This window comes from Oncorhynchus mykiss, chromosome 11 (assembly GCF_057628025.1).
Source record: "Oncorhynchus mykiss isolate SJ-2025 chromosome 11, ASM5762802v1, whole genome shotgun sequence".
NCBI lineage: Eukaryota > Metazoa > Chordata > Actinopteri > Salmoniformes > Salmonidae > Oncorhynchus > Oncorhynchus mykiss.
The window spans coordinates 36,555,898-36,579,456 of NC_143032.1; the positions used below are offsets into that span (position 1 = coordinate 36,555,898).

Here is a 23,559-nt window from a genome sequence, read left to right on the forward strand (position 1 = left end):
GTGCACTGTACTCTCTCCTCTCTTCTTTTCTCTCCATAAGAGTGCACTGTACTCTCCCCTCTCCTTTTTTCTCTCCATAAGAGTGCACTATACTCTCCCCTCTCCTCTTTTCTCTCCATAAGAGTGCACTGTACTCTCCCTCTCCTCTTTTCTCTCTATAACAGTGCACTGTACTCTCCCTCTCCTCTTTTCTCTCCACAACAGTGCACTGTACTCTCTCCTCTCTTCTTTTCTCTCCATAAGAGTGCACTGTGCTCTCCTTTTTTCTCTCCATAAGAGTGCACTGTACTCTCTCCTCTCCTTTTTTCTCCTTTTTTCACTGTACTCTCTCCTCTCCTCTTTTCTCTCTATAACAGTGCACTGTACTCTCCCCTCTCCTCTTTTCTCTCTATAACAGTGCACTGTACTCTCCCCTCTCCTCTTTTCTCTCCATAAGAGTGCACTGTACTCTCCCTCTCCTCTTTTCTCTCTATAACAGTGCACTGTACTCTCCCTCTCCTCTTTTCTCTCCATAACAGTGCACTGTACTCTCCCCTCTCCTCTTTTCTCTCCATAAGAGTGCACTGTACTCTCCCTCTCCTCTTTTCTCTCCATAAGAGTGCACTGTACTCTCCCTCTCCTCTTTTCTCTCCATAAGAGTGCACTGTACTCTCCCTCTCCTCTTTTCTCTCCATAAGAGTGCACTGTACTCTCCCTCTCCTCTTTTCTCTCCATAAGAGTGCACTGTACTCTCCCATCTTCTATTTCCTATCTTTTTCACCTCATCCATGGCTGTTCTTATCCTCGCCTTTTAAACTTTAGTGCGCAAGTGTTTTCTTTTGATCATAGTTGTAAATGGTTTCCATTTTCATGTTTAAAACATTGTCTCTTTTATACCATTAGATTGAGGGATGGATGGGGAAACCATCAGTCATGAATGTTGCATGAGAGGGGCCTCACTAATGTAAAAAGATGCCAGGCTGCATGTAAAGCAGTGTGTTTTTTGGTGGAGATTACAATAATGCCCAGGCAGCACAAAGTGCAGAGAAAGGAGTCCTCCCTTTCCCCTCATGTGAGGAAATGGATGGACGGATGGATTGAGTGAGGAAATGTGAAGGAAGATAGAAGCCCTAATGGACACAAGCATGCATAAATAACAACGTGCATCATCGCTACGGGGCGAGCTTTTAATAAATCCCACATCTATCTAGCCACTGAGGCCCCTCCAATGTATCCTGGAGCAAGGGGCGATAACGGGCCCAAAAGGCTGTCTGTCTGTCTGTCTGTCTCACATTTCAACAACTTCTCATACTGTATGTGGGACAAGCCAGAGGAAGAAATAACCGACTGACAAACACCTGGTCATAATGTTGAAGGCACAAAACACCTCTCAATCATCATTTTATAACAGATGGTTTGGTCCTCAATCACTTGCTATACTTCATCATCCGTTGTTTACAAAGTTAAACAATGAAATGCCTCCATGGCAGTTTCATTTTAAGCGTACAGAAGCACTGACAGACTGGCTGTTCCCACATCCTCCGCCCATCCTATCTGAGGGGGACGCGGTGAAGGGACCTCCGTGAAGAGAAAGTGACACGAGTCAGGAGTGAAGCTAAATGTCTTGACTGTGTCCGGGGCCCTCTGGCCACGCGCCGCTCCTCCACTCTCCCCTGTCGGAGCGCATCAGGGCCCTGCTAAATGAGGCCTGCTGGCACAGCACCTCTGTAAGGCGGCCCCAGCCTGCCCCTGCCCTCACCCCTCGCCCTTTCTCCTCGCTACTCACGCCAGTCCCCATCAACACTGATTAATCACACGTTTAATGCAGTCATTGCCCCTTTTGAGCTCAGAGCCAGCAGCCAGCTAATTTCACGACCTCAGGAGCAAGTGTGTTTTACAGCCCTGCTGTACTGCACTGTGTAACACTGCTCTGCTGGTTAATTAGCATCAGATCAGACACATACAGCTGTTAGCCTACAGTAATGAGACTGCAGGAAGACCTTTGACTCTATTTAAATCTACTGACATGGCTAATGATCAGCTAATAGCTGTTTGTCTTTGGGTGGGTGAGGGATTTTTCACTGTACGTGTTTAGTATAGTTACTATAGCTAGTAAACCCAGGATGGATTCCACTTTTGGAGTCCACCTTTTCATAGGCTTTAACAGAAGCCCAAATATAGTGCTAAAAAGTATGCATTTTCTATCAACACTCACTGGCTATTTAATCTGATTGTTCGCCCCTATCTGCTTTAGTTTTATGCAAGGTGCAAAACATTCTTACAAATGAGATAAGCAGGGAAATGTGAGAACCAAGAGATTCCCGCTAAGCATCTTTGATCTTACCTCGTGTTAAACACCCCTGGCTTTTACCTTGTCTAAGATCCTTCTAGAGCAGAGATGGGCAACTGTTGGCCCGTGGCCCCCCATTTTTAGGCCCACGGACCAATTTCACCCCCCCCCCAAATGTCTTGACTGTGTCCGGGGCCCTTACAAATTGACTTAGTCGGGGTGTCAACTTACTGTTGAGAGTTAGAATAATAGAATACACAAGGTGCAATTATGACATTTGGTTTCGCATCAGCAGTCACTCAATTGGCCAATTATTTAATTTATTGGTAAGTCAGTCTAGTGGCCAGCTATCTAATCTTGTAGTAAGCATGGTCGAATTACCGACCGGGGTGTGGCCCATTGATCATCAGTTATCATGTTAAAAACTGCAAACATTTGTAAAGCTGTAACTGCAAAAAATAAATATCTGCCCCATGGCAAAATGAGTAGAATTGCATTAAATTAGTTATAACATTTCTAAATCTTCTCTCTGTCTCCAGAATTGCAGGAAAATATCTTTCACACATAACTGTCCACTAAAATGTTTTGCAGGATCAGTTCCGTTATTTTGTGGCCCCCACCCCATCAAAGTTGCCCATGAGAGAGAGAGAGAGAGAGAGAGAGAGAGAGAGAGAGAGAGAGAGAGAGAGAGAGAGAGAGAGAGAGAGAGAGAGAGAGAGAGAGAGAGAGAGAGAGAGAGAGAGAGAGAGAGAGAGAGAGAGAGAGAGAGAGAGAGAGAGAGAGAGAGAGAGAGAGAGAGAGAGAGAGAGAGAGAGAGAGATGTGTACAGGCTGGAGAGTTGTGAGGCAGTGATGAATAACCATCATTGTAATGGGGTTGTGCAGTAAGGTTGGAACTGTTGCTTAAATAAAACGGAGTAGCAGCATCTTGTCACGGAAACGGTAAACACAGCAGCACCCAGTGTAACTTGTTACTTGTCAGAATGATTTATGCCAGGAAGCATTCTGTACAAACAAATTCCCATTGAAACTAAACGAGGGAGAAAGTATATTTCTTTGATAGAGTGGACACTATTTTAGCTGCAAACTAGGTGACGGTCATGCTGTTTGTACAATTATGTGATGATGCATTTATTTATTAATTGGCTCATTAACATAATTTGTTGTTACTTCATTACTATATTGCTGTTGTATACTGTAAGTCATTAGAAGTGTAAATAAAACAAAACATAGTTGCACAAAAAGTAACTAAATATAAGATTCTAGGAAAGATAGATTACTCACATTAATACCCTGACAATATTTATATTGGATTTTCAATATAGCTTTATTGCACAGAGGGCCTACAGTAATTGGCCATGCAAGATATCCTTCCTTGTATTGTAAGTTGTAAAGTATCAATGAAGCAGAAATGTAATGCTCAGTGGAGGTAAATGAATGAAACATCATTTGTCTGCGCATTTTCTCTAGGACTCACTCGACAGTAATTCCAGACTCAATTCCACTGAACAAACCCCTTTCTTATAAGTGTATCCCGTTCATATTTGCTCTCAGCCCAAACACCATGGTGCACATGACACCAGAGACCCCAGTTCTAACGGTGAGGTGATACCATTGTTCCCCTGCATTCTTCCAGAGGAAACACGAAAACATCACTCAGGGATCCAGATAGATAAACCCTGTGTGTCTCACTCACCTAGCGCTAGCCTCATGAGAAGCCGTGTCAGTAGCAATCAAAGACATGTCTCCTCCCTGGTTTGATGAAAACGCTCAAACGCAATCGGTGGCGTACTCATGTTGTGAGTGGGTGTTAACATGATACAAATTATGGAAATCACTCCTCTCATTACAGCGCCAAAGGGTGGACTCCTGGGGGGTACATTCGCTAGTCAATGTCAGACTCCGTCTTTTCCGACTCAGCTGACGGTTGGGTGTACGCCACCGTTCCTTTAACAGGTTAGCTCGCCACAGCGCCACAGCTCCCAGAAACACTGGGATTTAAAGGAAATACCTGTCTATGCCCTTCCTTACTCCATTCCACCATTGGCACAGTTGGTGCATTTCAAACATGTCGTTCAGCTTCATTTGTACAGTGTGTCATACAGTGTGTGTGCGTGCGTGCACTTTGCGGCAAGTAAAAATTATAATAATAAGAATTCTTACAATAACTACAACAGATTGGTGTTGGTAAAAAAAAAATCATAGCGATGAGTACATCAAGATGGAGTATTTTTATGTCAGAGAGACTTCTGAGGCTTTATTGCTCCCATAATTCCCCTAGATCAACACCCCTATCTATTCCGTTCTCAATACAATAGAACCTATCCCAGCCCCTCTCCCTTCTCCTGTTGATTTTGAAGTGTTTTCCACCAGTATGTAATCCACGTCGTTCCTTTAATGATTCAACTTTGCCGTTGTTGTAAGATGACTTGCAAGGGAGAGAGTGACATTAAATAAATAACCGTGATAAAATGTAGACCTCATACATTTCAAAGCTAATGCAACTAGCAATGCCATAGGAGCAGCTGTACACACTGTCCTGGAGCGATAATTTGATTGATTTGTTGTGACAGCAGCCAAATAATTGAGAGCGAGAGGTGCTGTTGGCGATAAAGAGCAGGCTGAGGCAGGTTTATCCCAGGCAATCCCAGCAGACATGGCGCCTTGGCTCTCATCTCTGCCATTGATATCAGCTACCATTGGTTTATTGTTTTGTCTTCAATAAGCAGCTTGGGTACGTAAAGGAGCGAACTGCTTATGTGACAGTTCGGGAAAAGAAAATAACTCACCAATCAGAATGTACCACAGCAGCGTACAAAAGGTTCGAATCAAACCCCCTCGTATTCACTTCAGCAGGCACACACCTATCCCTTGACACGTGCTACTTAAACCTAGGTGTTCTTTTTTGGAAGCAAAGGTGTAATTCGATTTCACCCCCGAATTTGCCGTCATCTCAAAGCGTTTGTTATCAATTTGCGGTGGAATTGTAACACAGCGAGTGAGATCAAATAAGAACGGAAAATCATAAGCCTGAACAAAACTCACTTTTTGAGATATGTCACGTCGTACACCCTTTATCCCTCGTTCTGTATTCACGTGGCCTGTTGTGTGTTATGAAATTGCCATGACTTGGCATGTTCTCCTATGTTTACTGGTCATAAACATTGTCCTGCTAAATCCCAGCTCCTCCACCTGCTCTTATTTGTTTTGGAGATGGTGGCATTGTCACTCTGGTTAAACGGCTGTAGCCTTTGCTCTCAGCCCAAACTCCACGGTGCGCATGACACCAGAGACCACAGTTCTAACGGTCAGGTGATAGCATTGTTCCCCTGCATTCGTCCAGGAGGAAACACGGAAACATCCCTCAGGGATCCAGATAGATAAACCCTGTGTGTCTCACTCACCTAGCGCGAGCCTCATGAAAAACCGTGTCAGTAGCAATCAAAGACATGTCTCTGTTGGGAAATTATCCCAATAGAGAAAAAACATGTCCTCGTTTGCTACCTATATCCCCCCAATAGAATCCCCAAACTTTAACGATGACAGCTTATCCATCCTAGAGGGGGAGATCAACAGGCCCGGGGACATGTACTCGTCTGTGGTGACCTAAATGCCAGAACTGGACAAGAACCTGACACCCTCAGCACACATGCGAACAAACGCCTACCTGGAGGTGACATTCCCTCCCCCATATGCCTCCCTAGAAACAACTACGACAACATAACCAACAAAAACGGGTCACAACTCCTGCTGCTCTGTCGAACGCTGGGTATGTACATAGTCAATGGTAGGCTTCAAGGGGACTCCTACGATAGGTACACCTATAGCTCATCTCTTGGCAGTAGTACTGTAGACTACTTTATCACTGACCTCAACCCAGAGTCTCTTAGAGCGTTCAGTCAGTCCACTGACACCCCAATCAGATCACAGAAAAATCACACTCTACTTGGAATCATGAGGCAACAAAGCCAAAATAACTTAATAATATTAAGAAATGCTATAGATAGAAGAAAAATAGTGTGGAAATCTACCAAAAAACAATTAGGCAACAACAAATTCAATCCCTTCTAGACAATTTCCCAGACAAAATGTTTCACTGTAATAGTGAAGGTGTAAACTTGGCAGTAGAAAACCTAAGCAGTATATTTGACCTCTCAGCTTCCGTATCATATCTAAACATGTCTAGCAGACAACCTAAGAAAATGAACAATGACAAATGGTTTGATGAAGAATACAAAAACCTAAGAAAGAAATTCAGAAACCTGTCCAACCAAAAACATAGAGACCCAGAAAACCTGAGCCTACACCTTCACTATGGTGAATCACTAAAACAATCCAGAAATACACCACAGAAAAAGAAGGAACAGCACTTCAGAAATCAGCTCAATGTAATTGAAGAATCTATAGACTCTAACCACTTCTGGGAAAATTGGAAAACGCTAAACAAACAACAACACGAAGAGTTATCTATCCAAAACTGAGATGTGTGGATAATCCACTTCTCCAATCTTTTTGGCCCTTTAACAAAGAACAAACAGCAAAAACATATATATGATCAAATACAAATCTTAGAATCAACTATTAAAGACCACCAGAACCCACTGGATTCTCCAATTATATTGAATGAACTACAATACAAAATACAAACCCTCCAACCCCAAAAGGCCTGTGGGGTTGATGATATCCTAAATTAAATGATAACATAAACAGACCACAAACTCCAATTGGCTATACGTAAACTCTTTAACATCATCTCTGGTATCTTCCCCAATATTTGGAACCAAGGACTGATCACCCCAAACCACAAAAGTGGAGTAAAATTTGACCCCAATAACTACCGGAGGATATGCATCAACAACAATTTTTGGGAAATCCTCTGCACTATCATTAACAGCAGACTTGTGCATTTACACAGCGAAAACAATGTACTGGGCAAATGTCAAATTGTCCTTTTACCACATATTCACCCTGCACACCCTAACTGACAAACAAACAAACCAAAACAAAGGTAAAGTCTTCTTACGCTTTGTTGATTTAAATAAAAACTTTCGACTCAATATGGCATGAGGGTCTGCTATGCAAATTGATGTAAAGTGTTGTTGGGGGAGCACCCAGCATCACCCTACTAGAATCTGAAGTCAAATGTCTACTGTTTGTTGATGATCTGGTGCTTCTGTCCCCAACCAAGGAGGGCCTGCAGCAGCACCTACAGTTGAAGTCAGAAGTTTCCATACACCTTAGCCAAATACATTTAAACTCAGTTTTTTCACAATTCCTGACATTTAATCCGAGTAAAAATGCCCTGTCATAGGTCAGTTAGGATCACCACTTTATTTTAAGAATGTGAAATGTCAGAATAATAGTAGAGAGAATGATTTATTTCAGCTTTTATTTCTTTCATCACATTCCCAGTGGGACAGAAGTGTACATACACTCAATTAGTATTTGGTAGCATTGCCTTTAAATTGTTTAACTTGGGTCAAGCTTTCCAGGTAGCCATCCACAAGCTTCCCACAATAAGTTGGGTGAATTTTGGCCCATTCCTCCTGACAGAGCTGGTGTAACTGAGTCAGGATTGTAGGCCTCCTTGCTCGCACACATTTTTTCGGTTCTGCCTACAAATGTTCTATAGGATTGAGGTCAGGGCTTTGTGATGGCCACTCCAATACCTTGACTTTGTTGTCCTTAAGCCATTTTGCCACAAGATGTCTTGAGATGTTGCTTCAATATATTCACTATTTTCCTTTCCTCATCATGCCATCTATTTTGTGAAGTGCACCAGTCTCTCCTGCAGCAAAGCACCCCCACAACCTGATGCTGCCACCCCCGTGCTTCACGGTTGTGATGGTGTTCTTCGTCTTGCAAGCATCCCCCTTTCTCCTCCAAACATTACGATGGTCATTATGGCCAAACAGCTCTATTTTTGTTTCATCAGACCAGAGGACATTTCTCCAAAAAGTACGATATTTGTCCCCATGTGCAGTTACAAACCACAGTCTGGCTTTTTTTATGGTGGTTTTGGAGCAGTGGCTTCTGCCTTGCTGAGCTGCCTTTCAGGTTATGTCGATATAGGACTCGTTTTACTGTGGATATAGATACTTTTGTTTCCTCCAGCATCTTCACAAGGTCTATTGATGTTGTTCTGGGATTGAATTGTACTTTTCACACCAAAGTACGTTCATCTCTAGGAGACAGAACGCGTCTCCTTCCTGAGTGGTGTGACGGCTGCGTGGTCCCATGGTGTTTATACTTGCATACTATTGTTTGTACAGATGAACGTGGTTCTTTCAGGTGTTTTGAAATTGCTCCCAAGGATGAACCAGACTTGTGGAGGTCTACAATTTTCTTTCTGAGGTCTAGGCTGATTTCTTTTGATTTTCCCATGATATCAAGCGAACTGAGTTTGAAGTTAGGCCTTGAAATACATCCACAGGTACACTTCCATTTGACTCAAATGAATTAGCCTATCAGAAGCTTCTAAAGCCATGACATAATTTTATGGAATTTTCCAAGCTGTTTAAAGTCACAGTCAGCATAGTGTATGTAAACTTCTGACCCACTGGAATTGTGATACAGTGAATTATAAGTGAAATAATCTGTCTGTAAACAATTGTTGGACAAATTACTTGTGTCATGCACAAGTAGATGTCCTAACCAACTTGCCAAAACTGTAGTTTGTTAACAAGAAATTTGTGGAGGGGTTGAAAAATACATTTTAATGACTCCAACCTAAGTGTACTTAAACTTTCTGCACAGATTCTGTCAGACCTGGGCCCTGACAGTAAACCTCTGTAAGACAAAAATAGTGGTGTTCCAAAAAAGGTCCAGTTGCCAGGACCACAAATACAAATTCCATCTAGACACCTTTGCCCGAGAGCACACACAAACTGAACATACCTCGGCACTACAGGTAACTTCCACAAAGCTGTGAACAATCTGAGAGACAAGTCAAGAAGGGCCTTCTATGCCATCAAAAAGAACATAAAATTCGACATACCAACTAGGATGTGGCAAAAAATACTTGAATCAGTTATAGATCCCATTGCCCTTTATGGTTGTGAGGTCTGGGGTCCGCTCACCAACCAAGAATTCACAAAATGGGACAAATACCAAACTGAGACTCTGCATGGAGAACTCTACAACAATATCCTTTGTGTACAACGTAAAACACCAAATAAAGCATGTAGAGCAGAATTAGGTCGATACCAATACTAATGATCAAAATCCAGAAATTAGCCGTTAAATTCTACAACCACCTTAAAGGAAGCAATTCCCAAACCTTCTATAACAAAGCCATCACATACAGAGATGTGCACCTGGAGAAGAGCCCCCTAAGCAAGCTGGTTCTGGGCTCTGTTCACAAACACCAACAGACCCCACAGAGCCCCACCACAATTAGACCCAACCAAATCATGAGAAAACAAATATATATTTACTTGACACATTGGGAAGAATTTACAAAAAAAACTGAGCAAACTAGAATTCTATTTGGCCCTAAACAGAGAGTACACAGTGGCAGAATATATGACCACTGTGACTGACACAAAATTAAGGAAATCTTTGACTATGTACAGACTCAGTGAGCATAGCCTTGCTATTGAGAAAGGCTGCCAAAGGCAGACCTGGCTGTCAAGAGAAGGCATGCTAGTGTATGTGCACACTGCCCACAAAATGAGGTGGCAACTGAGCTGCACTTCCTAACCTCCTGCCAGATGTATGACCATATTAGAGACACATATTTCCCTCAGATTACACAGATTCACAAAGAATTAGAAAACAAATCCTATTTTTGTGGTGAAATACCACAGCAGCATGATTTGTGACTTGTTGCCACAAGAAAAGGGAAACCAGTGAAGAACAAACACCATTGTAAATACCTTATTTATACATATTTATATTTATGTTTATTTTTTTTTCCTTTTGTACTTTAACTATTTGCACATCATTACAACACTGTATATAGACATAATATTACATTTGAATTGTCTTTGTTCTTCAGGGCTCCTGAGTGGTGCAGTGGTCTAAAGTGCTTTAGCACTGCATCTCAGTGAAAGAGGTGACACTACAGTCCCTGGTTCAAGTCCAGGCTGAATCACATCTGGCTGTGATTGGGAGTCCCAACTGGCCCAGCATCGTCTGGGTTTGGCTGGGGTAGGCCATCATTGTAAATAAAAATTTGTTCTTAACTTCCTTGCTTAATTAAATACACTACTGTTCAAAAGTTTAGGGTCACTTAGAAATCTCCTTGTTTTTGAATGAAAAGCAACGTTTTTGTCCAACATCAAATTGATCAGAAATACAGACAGAGTTCCTCTGTCCGGTGTCTGTGTTCTTTAGCCCATCTTGATCTTTTATTTGTATTTGCCAGTCTGAGATATGGCTTTTTTTTTGCAACTCTGCCTAGAAGGCCAGCATCCCTGTCACCTCTTCACTCTTGACGTTGAGACTGGTGTTTTGTGGGTACTATTTAATGAAGCTGCCATTTGAGAACTTGTGAGGCGTCTGTTTCTCAAACTAGACACTCTAATGTACTTGCCCTCTTGCTCAGTTGTGCACCGGGGCCTCCCACTCCTCTTTCTATTCTGGTTAGGGCCTGTTTTTGCTGTCCTGTGAAGGGAGTAGTAAATAGCGTGGTACGCGATCTTCCCTGGCAATTTCTTACATGGTATAGCCATCTTTTCTCAGAACAAGAATAGACTGATTAGTTTCAGAAGAAAGTTATTTGTTTCTAGCCATTTTGAGCCCACAAATGCTGATGCTCCAGATACTCAACCAGTCTAAAGAAGGCCCGTTTTATTGCTTATTTAATCAGAACAACAGTTTTCAGCTGTGCTAACATAATTGCAAAAGGGTTTTCTAATGATCAATAAGCCTTTTAAAATGATAAACTTGGATTAGCTTGCACAATGTGCTATTGGAACACAGGAGTGATGGTTGCTGATAATGGGCCTATGTACACCTATGTAGATATTACATTAAAAATCTACCGTTTCCAGCTACAATAGACATTTACAACATTAACAATGTCTACGCTGTATTCTGATCAATTTTATGTTATTTTAATGGACAAAAAACTTGCTTTTCTTTCAAAAACAAGAACATTTCTAAGTGACCCCAAACTTTTGAACGGTAGTGTATATATTTAGGAACTAATGTTTACTGTTCATTTTTTATTTCACCTTTTGTTTATTATCTATTTCACTTGCTTTGGCAACGTAAAAATGTTTCCCATGCAGAGAGAGAAAGAGGAAAGAGAGAGAGAGAGAGAGACTCTTTGATGCCAGTGTAGTAAAGGACAATGCTACTCAGACATGGTTGTGGGTGCTTCACTACAGCAGGCTCTGGATCTGCCTTAACTGTGGCAGAGAGAGCACTGCGGGAGACAGTCTGCTAACATCATGTCATAAATGTAGACTCAAGACATACACTTGAGGTGCTTGTACTGTGTAGGGCGTGATGTTTCTTTCTGCACATGCTTTGTACGATATAGTAACCGTGTTTGTCGCCCAGTAATTTGGGCTGACAATAAAGGCATGTGTGGGGAGAATACAGTGCTCTCTTCTGACAGAGAAGTGGTGCACGGAGGCCTGAAATGACTTGAGCTTTGCCAACCGGCATTAAAAATGAAATGACAAAGTTGGAACACATTCCCTTTACCCCAGCCAGCTGTCATTCGATCAACTACTGGACTATAACAATACATTACATTATCAGCCTGACTCACTGTCGTCCCATGCTCAGTCAAATATGGAATGAAAAATGGGATGGTGTTAAAGGACATTTTTTTGTACTTGTTCGATACTGAATTTGTATTTTAAACCTTAAGGTATTATCATTATTATTATAGTCAAAATAATAGATACAAATTCAAACATTTGACATTTCCATACTTCCAATGTTTCCAGCAAATGACTTCAGTGCCTAGGCAGTCGAGAAGACGGTTGGAAGCATAATGCAGAATTAGCCCTTACTTATTTTACCTCCAGAAGTTTTCCAAAAGATTTGCTGCCCTCACTAATTAAAGGTCTGCCAGAGATTGCCAAGGCACGATTCCTAAGCTTTCAGGAACAATCTGTAGTCAAGCATTTTAAATGAAAATTGATTTGTGATTTAAATGGTCAGTGAGGGGAAAATGAACTTACGAAATGTTGAAAACTAAATATTAGGCAAGGTGCAGTGGGAGAGAGCAGACCGAGATGGTAATTTTGTGGAACTGGAAATCCCGCCTTGGCAGAATTGGGTGACATTTTACATTTATCTGTGTTCTGCATGGCTTGTAATGTTAATGGTAATTTTATGGGACTGAACTTGGAATGAAAATGGCGTTATCTCAGATTGCCTCCAATGTAGAAGTGTGTAAGGGAGCGCGGTTGTATCCTTTATTTCCCATTTTCCAGTAATGTGACTTATTGCATGATCTGTCCTCTGTTTTTGAATGTATGAATTCAGACCATTTTTTTTTATCAGGCAGTTCTACTCAGAACACCAATTGCAAACACACACCTTTACAGAGACACTGTAGTATTTTACCAGTGGGTTGTTTGAACATTCATCTTCGTTGGTTAGAGATTTAGAAATGTGGAGTAAAAAGTACTTGCTGAATGGCTTCTGACACTTTTATTTCTACCAAGCTATTCAAACGGAATTTTCTTCAAGGGATACTTAAAAATCGAGTTACTGACATTGTTAACATACGGCTGAAGTATGTAGTCTTCAGAAACAGCGCTGAATACTTTCCAAAGGAATATATATTTATTTCATAATGGACGAGTATTTGTTCAATACAAAAACATAATTATCAATACACCTTTTCAGTAAAAATCTACTTAAAGAGACTTTCCGGGACATTTGTGTACTTTTTAGCCATTAGTTCTGAAAGTAGCGCTCAAGGGCCAAAACGGGTCCCTGAAAATTCCGTACTATGTCATTATGTGCAGATGTAGTATGTCATTGCTCACTCTCTCTCTCTCTCTCTCTCTGCTATGCCACTGAGCCATTGGGCCCGCCCGGCAACCTCATTGTAAAATACTGGGCAGGCCTGGGCCAGCCTTCTTCTTTCACTGTGAAACTTGTCAATGTGCATCTTGCTAGCTGTCACTGAAATGGCGAGGGGCTAAAACTCATTGTCTGGAGCTCTAATTCCTAGGGGGCTGGCCCACATGGGCCAAGCTGGCAGTGCTCAAATTGGTGCTGTAGGAACAACACATCCAGCCCAAAAGAGGGAGGTTTAGAAAAGACATTACAGTCTCCTTAATAATAACACAAAATCAATAAAGACTTATCTCCTAATCAATAATGCTTACACTCAACCCACATGTACACCTTTTTATCAATAGTCTGTGCACTTAACATGTCCTTTCCCTACAAAGGTCAGACAGGCACACACTAAACACAGGCATTTCAAAAGTAACAGAAACACCTCAACAGAACAAAGTGCTACTCCAATAAGGGCTCAGGGGGTCACAACACCAGCGAGCCCAGCCATATCACACTAAGGTCACTATTAAACATGGCTCTCCAATTCCATGTCTGTGAAACCAGAGAGCTTGTGGTGATATTTGTCAGCATATGGTGTTGAAACAAACCCCACGGCCATTAGGAGAAGCCTGGACCACTAGGCTGCTAAAAGCTATCTGTGGTTACTAATTGCTGGCCGGGGCCTAATTGCCTTAATTAATAGCCTTGGTGTCTCAGGCCTGAGACAGGGACAGGGGGGCTTATATCAGTGTCAGATGATTTCTGGGGAGTGGTGTTGGGGTCCCCGGGGGGCCATCTCTGGGCTCACCGCAGACACATCACAGATGGAGATCCATTACTCACTGATAATAAGAGAGCATCACTAACTAGATCTGAGCGTAGAGAGAAAAGCAACGGTTTCTGACTTTGTTCAAACACATCGCCCACCCCTCTCCTCTTGTACTCTCCTCCTCTCCACCCTCTTTCTCTCTTCCTAGCCTTATGGTTCCTGAATTACATAACTGTAATTCACAGTGACAAAGTAGGCTAGCACCCTTTGCCCTGACCATGGAGTTTTGTTCAATGAGCTCTCACTGTGAAATTAGCCCTGGTACTCTCATTTTCCAGTTGCAGGGAAATGGTTAAAAGACACAGATCATATGAAATTAGAAATGATTCAACCAATCTGCTGCTTTCCCCTCTGCCTGCTCCTCCTCCCACCCCCCTCTTCCCCTCTGCCTGCTCCTCCTCCCACCCCCCTCTTCCCCTCTGCCTGCTCCTCCTCCCAACCCCCTCTTCCCCTCTGCCTGCTCCTCCTCCAAACCCCATCTTCCCCTCTGCCTGCTCCTCCTCCCAACCCCATCTTCCCCTCTGCCTAATCCTCCTCCCAACCCCCTCTTCCCCTCTGCCTGCTCCTCCTCCAAACCCCATCTTCCCCTCTGCCTGCTCCTCCTCCAAACCCCATCTTCCCCTCTGCCTAATCCTCCTCCAAACCCCATCTTCTCCTCTGCCTGCTCCTCCTCCCAACCCCATCTTCTCCTCTGCCTGCTCCTCCTCCCAACCCCCTCTTCCCCTCCTCCTCCCAACCCCCTCTTCCCCTCCTCATCCCAACCCCCTCTTCTCCTCTGCCCTCTCCACTACCCCTTTGCCCTCTCCACTACCCGTTCCTCTTCCCACCTTCAAGCACCATGTCCGCATTCAGGGAAGACTTCTACGTTTCAGGTGCATTTCTTCTGATGATATATTGTCCCGGTAGGGAATTTCACTTACTGCTGCTGCCTTTTGCTGAACCTGTTGCTAGTCAGTGAGCACGATAGGTGTATAAGTGGCGAGGGTCTTCATTCATCATACATCGTTCTTGGACCGCAAATATCTCATATGCGATTCAGGAGGAAACTACTAAAACGGCACAAAGAATCCCTGTAGGAAGCAGCTGAGGCTATATCAAATGCTGTGCAATAAATAATGTATGGATTGTTTGCATGTGTAATGGAATATACATTTTTGATGTTTGCATTTTGCCATCATTTCGGTTTATGTGGTATGAAACTCACAATTAGTGGTGCTCGTGACTGACATTATACATCTCTCGTACATTTCTGACACTATCTTTGCCTATGAGTTTTGAAATCAGTTTTTCCCCCCAATCATATTCGCTGCTGTGTTGTGTTGTATTAAAGAGCATTACTAATCACAAGAGGCTCTGTGTCACTCAGAAGTCTCCACATCACTGGGGCTGACAATGTTGTGCTGGTGGGCATGTTGTGCTGTGCAAAAGTGCTTACGCGCTCCCACAGACAACCAAAGGGAATAATTAAAGGCGGAAGATGTCGGCAGAAGAATGGAGAGCAAATCCCATTGTTTGGGGTTATTTCATCCCGCCGAATTCTTTCTCTCCTTCTATTCTCGCATTTCTCTCTCCAAATTCACTATGGGTCTATGGCACACTTTCAAACACATATGTAAGTGAAGGCAGTGTACAACAAAGGGGGCTATGATGTCCTACTCATCCCTACATTGTCTTTTCATTCTCTCAGAATCATTTGATATCTGGGGGAGTGGGTGAGTGAAGTGGCGAGTGAGGCAACGCTTAATAACCCCATAATGTAGCTGCCTGGAAGCTGAGAATGAAATATGTTTTTTAAAGGACAAGCTGTGCGCTCTCATTTCTCCCTCCCTCCTCTTTTGTTTTCTAATGGCATCATTTTTAAACCCCCCCCCCCCCCACAATCCAAACTGTTATCAAAATAATCCCCAATGAAATTCTAATTTAAGTTGAGCAGACTATTAGAGGAGCTCGACTACACTCCATTTTGGGAGCAGTAAATGTAGCCCCTCAATCTCTCCCAGCTTTTACTGTCAGTCAGGGAGCACTCAGTCATCTCTGTGCATCAGGTCCACAATATTGATTTTACCACCCACCGAAACAGCCGCATGAACATACATTTTGCATGAGGCTTTTACGCGCGGCCTCCTCCTCGGTCTGACAACACGTGACGGGACCATGGACAGGCTGTGATAACCCTGGCCTGCCAAGGCTAACAGGCTTGACCTGGGCTCCAGACTCCACTGTAGTACATACCACTGAAGAACAAAAGGCAGAGCTAGAGGGCCAATCATGTCTGTTGTGTTCAGTGACACACATTCTGTATCACCTCCACATCTGTCTGAACCTCCCTTCTGGACGGACTTTGAAGAGCGAGAGAAGCCTGCTATGTTCATAGGGAGTTTTCCTACTTGAGTGGGCTAAGCAGCCAGGCCTGGCATTACATCTTTATTGACCATAGTACTGTAGTGATTGATGTATGATGTTGACATTTCGCATGGACAGATACAGAGTTAAATAGAGTAGGGAAAAATGAGAAATAATGATGAAAATCAACTATAGCAATTAAATATCTACAGTGAGTCAAAACTAAAGTTGTCCCCTCTCCTAATATTACAGTCTCAACTTTTTGTATTCTAATATCTCCATGGAGAGGACTCAATACTTTAAAATCCTTCCCCTGGGGTGAGAATTCCACCACACAGCTTGAGATTGCATTGCATCACAAAGAGATCTGTGGATCCCGACAAGCAGTGCGTTTTACTTTGTAAAACCCCATGGCCCACTCAACTCAGTCTCAACTGCTTCCATTTTTGTGTTGTCTAAACACCTCCAAAGCGGTATTGAAACACTGACTGCGGGTAATATTTTTACACAGTTGGATCTTTGATCCTGGTTTTATTTCCTTGTGATTATTACAACCATGGCCAAGGAGCAGGAATCTATTTTGATGCTGAAATTTTAAACCCTTCTCTACACAAGACTGTGATGATGAAATATTTTCAATTTCAGTTCATCTATAAAAAAAAGGTGAAGGGAAGTATATCATTGTGCTGAATTATTATGCTTGAGCCGCCATATTGCAAATACCAATAACATGAACTATTTCTTGGGAGACAGCAATCCTCCTAAAATGATTTACCACTGTGATAAAAGTGGCAACAAATGTTTTCATCCAGTTTATCAGTCCAAGTGAGTTTACTCTTAATCCTAGGGGTAAAAATGTCCTTCCTCCATCATAATTACCAAGAGCCTCGCCGACCGGCCCATCTCTCTCTCCAGTGTAGTAATTACCTGTGTGGCTCATTGAGCAACCAATTGAGACGGTGCTTGATGTGCTCCCACTGAGAACAGTGAGGCAGAGAAATAATAGGGATGTTGTTCCTCTCCTCTCTCTTGACTTGTTCAAAAACCACAGCACAGTTTAGAAGACCCCTAAAATACAGGATGAGTCAGAAGAGAAATGTTTATTTACGTCATGAAGGCACCTCTTCAGACCCCTGACGAGGTGTTCAGGCGGTAGTGCGTACAGCCCAGAACATCCCTGGGGCCAAGTTTCCTGCCATCCAGGACCTCTATACCAGGCAGTGTCAGAGGAAGGCCCTAAAAATTGTCAGATTCCAGCCACCCTAATCATAGACTGTTCTCTCTGCTACCGAACGGCAAGCTGTGCCGGAGCACCAAGTCTAGGTCCAGGAGGCTTCTAAACAGCTTCTACCCCCAAGCCATGAGACTCCTGAACATCTAATCAAATGGCTACCCAGACTATTTGCACTGCCCCCCCCCCTTTCTTTACCCTGCTGCTACTCTCTGTTTATTATCTATGCATAGTCACTTTAATAACTCTGCCTACATGTACATATTACCTCAATTACCTCGACTAACCAGCACATTGACTCTGTGTACATTGACTCCAGTACCCCCTGTATGTAGCCTCGCTATTGTTATTTTACTACCGCTCTTTAATTATTTGTTACTTTTATTACTTATTTTATTTAATAATAAAAAAAGTTTTAAAAAGTATTTTTCTTAAAACTCCATTGTTGGTTAAGGGCTTGTAAGTAAGCATTTCACTGTTGTATTCGGCACATGTGACAAATACAATTTGATTTGATTTACTACAACATGCTAATGATGCTGGGCAGAGAGAGAGGCGAAGATAGATAGCAGTCAGAAAGAAGTTTCTCATCTCACTGTGGACTGGGAGGTTTACAGGATAGATAGAGCATTGTTTGTTTTAGGTAGATTCGTTTTTTTGACCTTTGGATGTTTCACGCCTCCGAACGTTTGAACACATATTGTACAGTCGTGGCCAAAAGTTTTGAGAATGACACAAATATTAATTTCCACAAAGTTCGCTGCGTCAGTGTCTTTAGATATTTTTGTCAGGTGTTACTATGGAATACTGAAGTATAATTACAAGCATTTCATAAGTGTCAAAGGCTTTTATTGACAATTACATGAAGTTGATGCAAAGAAGTCAATATTTGCAGTGTTGACCATTCTTTTTCAAGACCTCTGCAATCCGCCCTTGCATGCTGTCAATGAACTTCTGGGCCACATGGCAGCACATTCTTGCATAATCAATGCTTGGAGTTTGTCAGAATTTGTGGAGTTTTGTTTGTCCACCCGCCTCTTGAGGATTGACCACAAGTTCTCAATGGGATTAAGGTCTGGGGAGTTTCCTGGCCATGTTCCCCGAGCCACTTAGTTATCACTTTTGCATTATGGCAAAGTGCTCCATCATGCTGGAAAAGGCATAGTTCATCGCCAAACTGTTCCTGGATGGTTGGGAAAGTTGCTCTCGGAGGATGTGTTGGTACCATTCTTTATTCATGGCTGTGTTCTTAGGCAAAATTGTGAGTGAGCCCACTCCCTTGGCTGAGAAGCAACCCCACACATGAATGGTCTCAGGATGCTTTACTGTTGGCATGACACAGGACTGATGTTAGCGCTCACCTTGTCTTCTCCGGACAAGCTTTTTTCCGGATGCCCCAAACAATCAGAGAAAATGACTTTACCCCAGTCCTCAATAGTCCAATCCCTGTACCTTTTGCAGAATATCAGTCTGTCCCTGATGTTTTTCCTGGAGAGAAGTAGCTTCTTTGCTGCCCTGCCTGACACCAGACCATCCTCCAAAAGTCTTTGCCTCACTGTGCGTACAGATGCACTCACACCTGCCTGGTGCCATTCCTGAGCAAGCTCTGTACTGGTGGTGTCCCGATCCTGCAGCTGAATCAACTTTAGGAGATGGTCCTGGCGCTGGCTGGACTTTCTTGGGCGCCTTGAAGCCTTCTTCACAACAATGATGCAGATTGCCATCATATAAACTGAGGCTGCAGACATTGTGAAAAATAATATTTGTGTCATTCTCAAAACTTTTGGCCACGACTGTACAGTTTGCACTGTCTGTTGTGACCTAGACTATTTTTCGTACTTGAAGAACTCTTTACAGTTCCTTGGATGGACTGGACTCCTCATCTTTATATTGTATTCAAACGGTTTGTGTGATATACACTATACCACGAAAGAAAGAGGAGTCCAGTCCATTTCAGTGAAGTGTAAAGAGCAAGTCTATCTATGGGGTAAACTTTGTGGGTTGAAGCCAGGCCAGTCAATGTTCCTTTATCTGGACATGATGGCTACTTCGTTACTACTTCGGCCTTTTCTGTGAACTGAGTGTGATGAGCATGGATGTAGACACAATCCCATTGAAGGCTTCTCCTTTCAATTACAACATCACCTTTTGCCATTGATGACCTTCTTTCAATACTGTATATAACTGGACAAATACTTGGCCTTCCTTTATGTTCCGCCTTTTTCATAGCACCTTGTGTGAATGTGTCCTAACTCTAAAGAAAAGAGTTACCACACATGCATTGTGCAGAGCAGACAGATATGACTAATGCTCATTGCGCGCGCACACACACACAAACACAGGGCTGAGCTGTTGTTAACACAGAGGAGAAAACAACAGAGTCCAAATCAAGCCCAGAGAGAGAACTGCATTAACGGAGGGTTGGCAGGGACCAGAGAGGGGCCTGTGGTAATGAGAGAGGTGGCTGCTTCTCTCTCCTCCTCCCCTGAGCGACACAGGAAACAAAAATAGCATTGTGTCTGACGAACAAGCAGGTTTTGACCTAGCCTTTTCGACCTCTGACAATCAGCCTCGCTTCGTACTTCACAAAGAGTCAGGGCTGCGGCAGTCAAAGACGACAGTCAATTTTTTTTTTTTTTAACGGTGGCACCATCCCCGGTGAAACAAAGTAGACAAGAGCCTACAGTATCCTGGGTCCTAGAACCACGCAGGTCACGTGACTCTTACCCCTCTGTGGTGCAGAGAATCGTTGTATGCTGTTTGAGGGATTTCATCTCCCACCTACTGGGACCTCTTATGGTCCAGAAGTGTTACTGAAATGCACATCTAATGTTTTTAGTTGATTCATGTCTTTTGAGTCCTTCTTCTGTGATGTGGCTTATTCCTTATTATGCTCATTAACAGTGGATTGCTGGTTCAACAGTCAGATTGGGAGCCTCGCTCTTTTACCACTAAGCATGGTGCCTATATAAGTGAGAGGACCACTCGAACATAGTACTAGGATTGGTGAGCACGCAGACAGGGAAGTGTAGAGCATATAATGAGCTCCATAGGATCCCAGCAGCCTTTTGGCCTGTCTCCAACTTCACCGAGCCTCCCTTTCTCATCCTCCATCCATCCACTGTCTGCTTGAGGAGAGAGGGAGAGCACAAACAATTAGTGGAGACAGGGCTGCTGGATCATGTGCTCAGCCAAAGCCATCAGACAGCCGCGGTTAGAAGAATGCGCTTCCTAAAGCCGGGTGCCCAGTTACAAGGGGGAGAAGGGTCAGTGGGCTTGAAAGTCTTCACAAGATGACAGAATTTATAAACCACAGCTGTTAAAGAATATAGTTACCTGTGGTGCAGCCCTTATAATAAGGCCACATGGGGCTTCTTCCATATTCCCTCAGTATTTGTTTTCCTTCTTCTTCATATTCTTTTGTCGTGCCACTCGTTCCTCCTCTGCCTCAGGTCAGCGCTTGGAGGAAATTCTCGGAATTCTCTTTGATCGTCCCTAGGTTTCAATGTTTTTTTTTTTTACAGACATTTTCTATTTCTCTCTCTTGCGCGCTCTCCTTTTCGTTTGTTCGTTCTGTCTTTCTTTCATTCGTCCCATTTTCCATCTTTTAACTGGCGCACTCCACATTTTCTTGTGGTTCACTTGTAAGGGAAGACAGAGAGAGGCGCCCGGTCCTGTCATACATTGCGAGACAACTTGCCCCAACATTTCAAGCTAGAATTGGCTTTCGCGAGCCCAAGATGATATATAATTCATGGTGGGGTTTGGGAGAGGTGTCAATGTGTCAGGAGGTAGAAGAAATGTAAAAGTGTTGCTGCTGTTTACTGGCCCAGAGACACTGGCCACGTCCTAAATGGTAACCTATTCCTTTTAAAGTGCAACACTTTTGAGCAGGGTCCGATAGGGCTCTGGTAAAAAAAAAAAAAATAGTGCATTATATAAGGAATAGGGTGCCATTTGAGACGTACTCAAGAGCTTCCTTCGCTGGCATTCTTCTTCTGCTACTTAGAACTCAGGAAAATGGGGAGGTCTTGATCAAATGTTCGTATGCGCCTGTCCAGAACCAACAGCGACCAGACTAATCAAAGAAATGCCTGCCCTGATGTTTTATTTATTAATCTCACTATGAAACATAATTAGTGAAGTGCAATGATTCAGTACCTATACAAGTTTGCCTACCCCTCTATTCACGAATGCTCTGTTGCATTATCAATACGCCAATCAACACAATTTGTTTTGTGCCATTGATCTGTTGTTATTCTCTCAAATTTCTCGAGACCTCTCGTTGTTTTTCAAGGCTGAAAAACAACTATTGCGGTAACCTTGTCAGTAAAGGTTATATTGATGTTATAAGGCTTAAAAATAGCATTCATAACATATAGAAAGTAGAGAATAGTACTTTGGCAATATACTGCAGTACTCTCACACGTAGTCCCAGACCTGGCAAAAACAATGTCTTAGGCTGCAGATAGGCCTACAGTGAGTGGCAAGAGCCCTCTGAACATCAATCAGGATCTTTGTCTGGTGCCGGACTTGCACCACACCGCCAGTACCACTTCCCAAGGGACAAAGTCAAGTAGATTCACAGTCAAATGAATGGCTAAATGTTCTACCTCTCAGAGCGTAGTCTTCCCCTTCCTTTCACTGGAGAACGAGTGGGTCAGTTAGAAATGTGATGTATTGGTCAAATCAACTGGTATGCATGTCTTTATATTTGGTTTTGTTGTTAGAAATCGTCTGGTTTTTGCACTCTCTTCATTCTAATTACTGAGTGATAACGGATAAAATGTTGTATGCCTTAGGTCAATACAGTCACTTATACAGTCACTTATACAGTCACTTATATAGTCATTTATACCATCACTTAGGGCGTTGTTAAACAATAAGAACCAAGGAATTTCAGAGTCAATGGTTACAAATTTGTGCCATCACATACTGTACTATAGAAGGGCTGAATACGGAGCACTAGGAAAGTATTCAGACCCCTTGACTTTTTCCACATTTTGTTACATTACAGCCTTATTCTTAAATTGCTTAAATAGTTTTTTTCCCCCACTAATCTACACACAATACCCCATAATGACATGACAATACCCCATGACGACATCACAATACCCCATAATGACAAAGCAAAAACAGGTTTTCAAAAAACTGAAATATCACATTTACATTATAATTCAAACCCTTTACTCAGTGCTTTGTTGAAGAACCTTTGGCAGCAAATACAGCCTTTTGACTCTTCTTGGGTGTGATGCTACAAGCTTGGCACACCTGTATTTGGGGAGATTCTCCCAGTCTTCTCTGCAGATCCTCTCAAGCTCTGTCAGGTTGGATGGGTAGCGTCGCTGCACAGCTATTTTCAGGTCTCTCCAGAGATGTTTGATCGAATTCAAGTCCGAGCTCTGGCTGGGCCACTCAAGGACATTCAGAGACTTGTCCTAAAGCCACTCCTGTGTTGTCTGGGCTGTGTGCTTAGGGTCGTTGTCCTGTTGGAAGGTGAACCTTTGCCCCAGTCTGAGGTCCTGAGCACTCTGGAGCATGTTTTCATCAAGGATCTCTCTGTACTTTGCTCCATTCATTGTTCCTCGATCCTCAATGGTCTCCCAGTCCCTGCCACTGATAATCATTCACACAGCTTGATGCTGCCACCACCATGCTTCACCGAAGGGATGGTATTGGCCAGGTATTGCCTGGTTTCCTCCAGACGTGACGCTTGGCATTCAGGCCAAAGAATTCAATCTTGGTTTCATCAGACCAGAGAATCTTGTTTCTCATGGTCTGAGAGTCCTTCAGGTGTATTTTGGCAAACACCAAGCAAACACCTTTTACTGAGGAGTGGCTTCCATCTGGCCACTCTAACATACTGTAAAGGCCTGATTGGCGGAGTGCTGCAGAGATGGTTGTCCTTCTG

At 43.0% G+C, this 23,559-nt stretch overlaps 1 protein-coding gene across 1 annotated transcript in view; it reads left to right on the forward strand.

Moving 5' to 3' along the window:
- The window catches only part of LOC110535637 (POU domain, class 6, transcription factor 2-like), a 112,960-nt gene that overhangs the window by 26,745 nt on the left and 62,656 nt on the right, over window positions 1-23,559 (forward strand).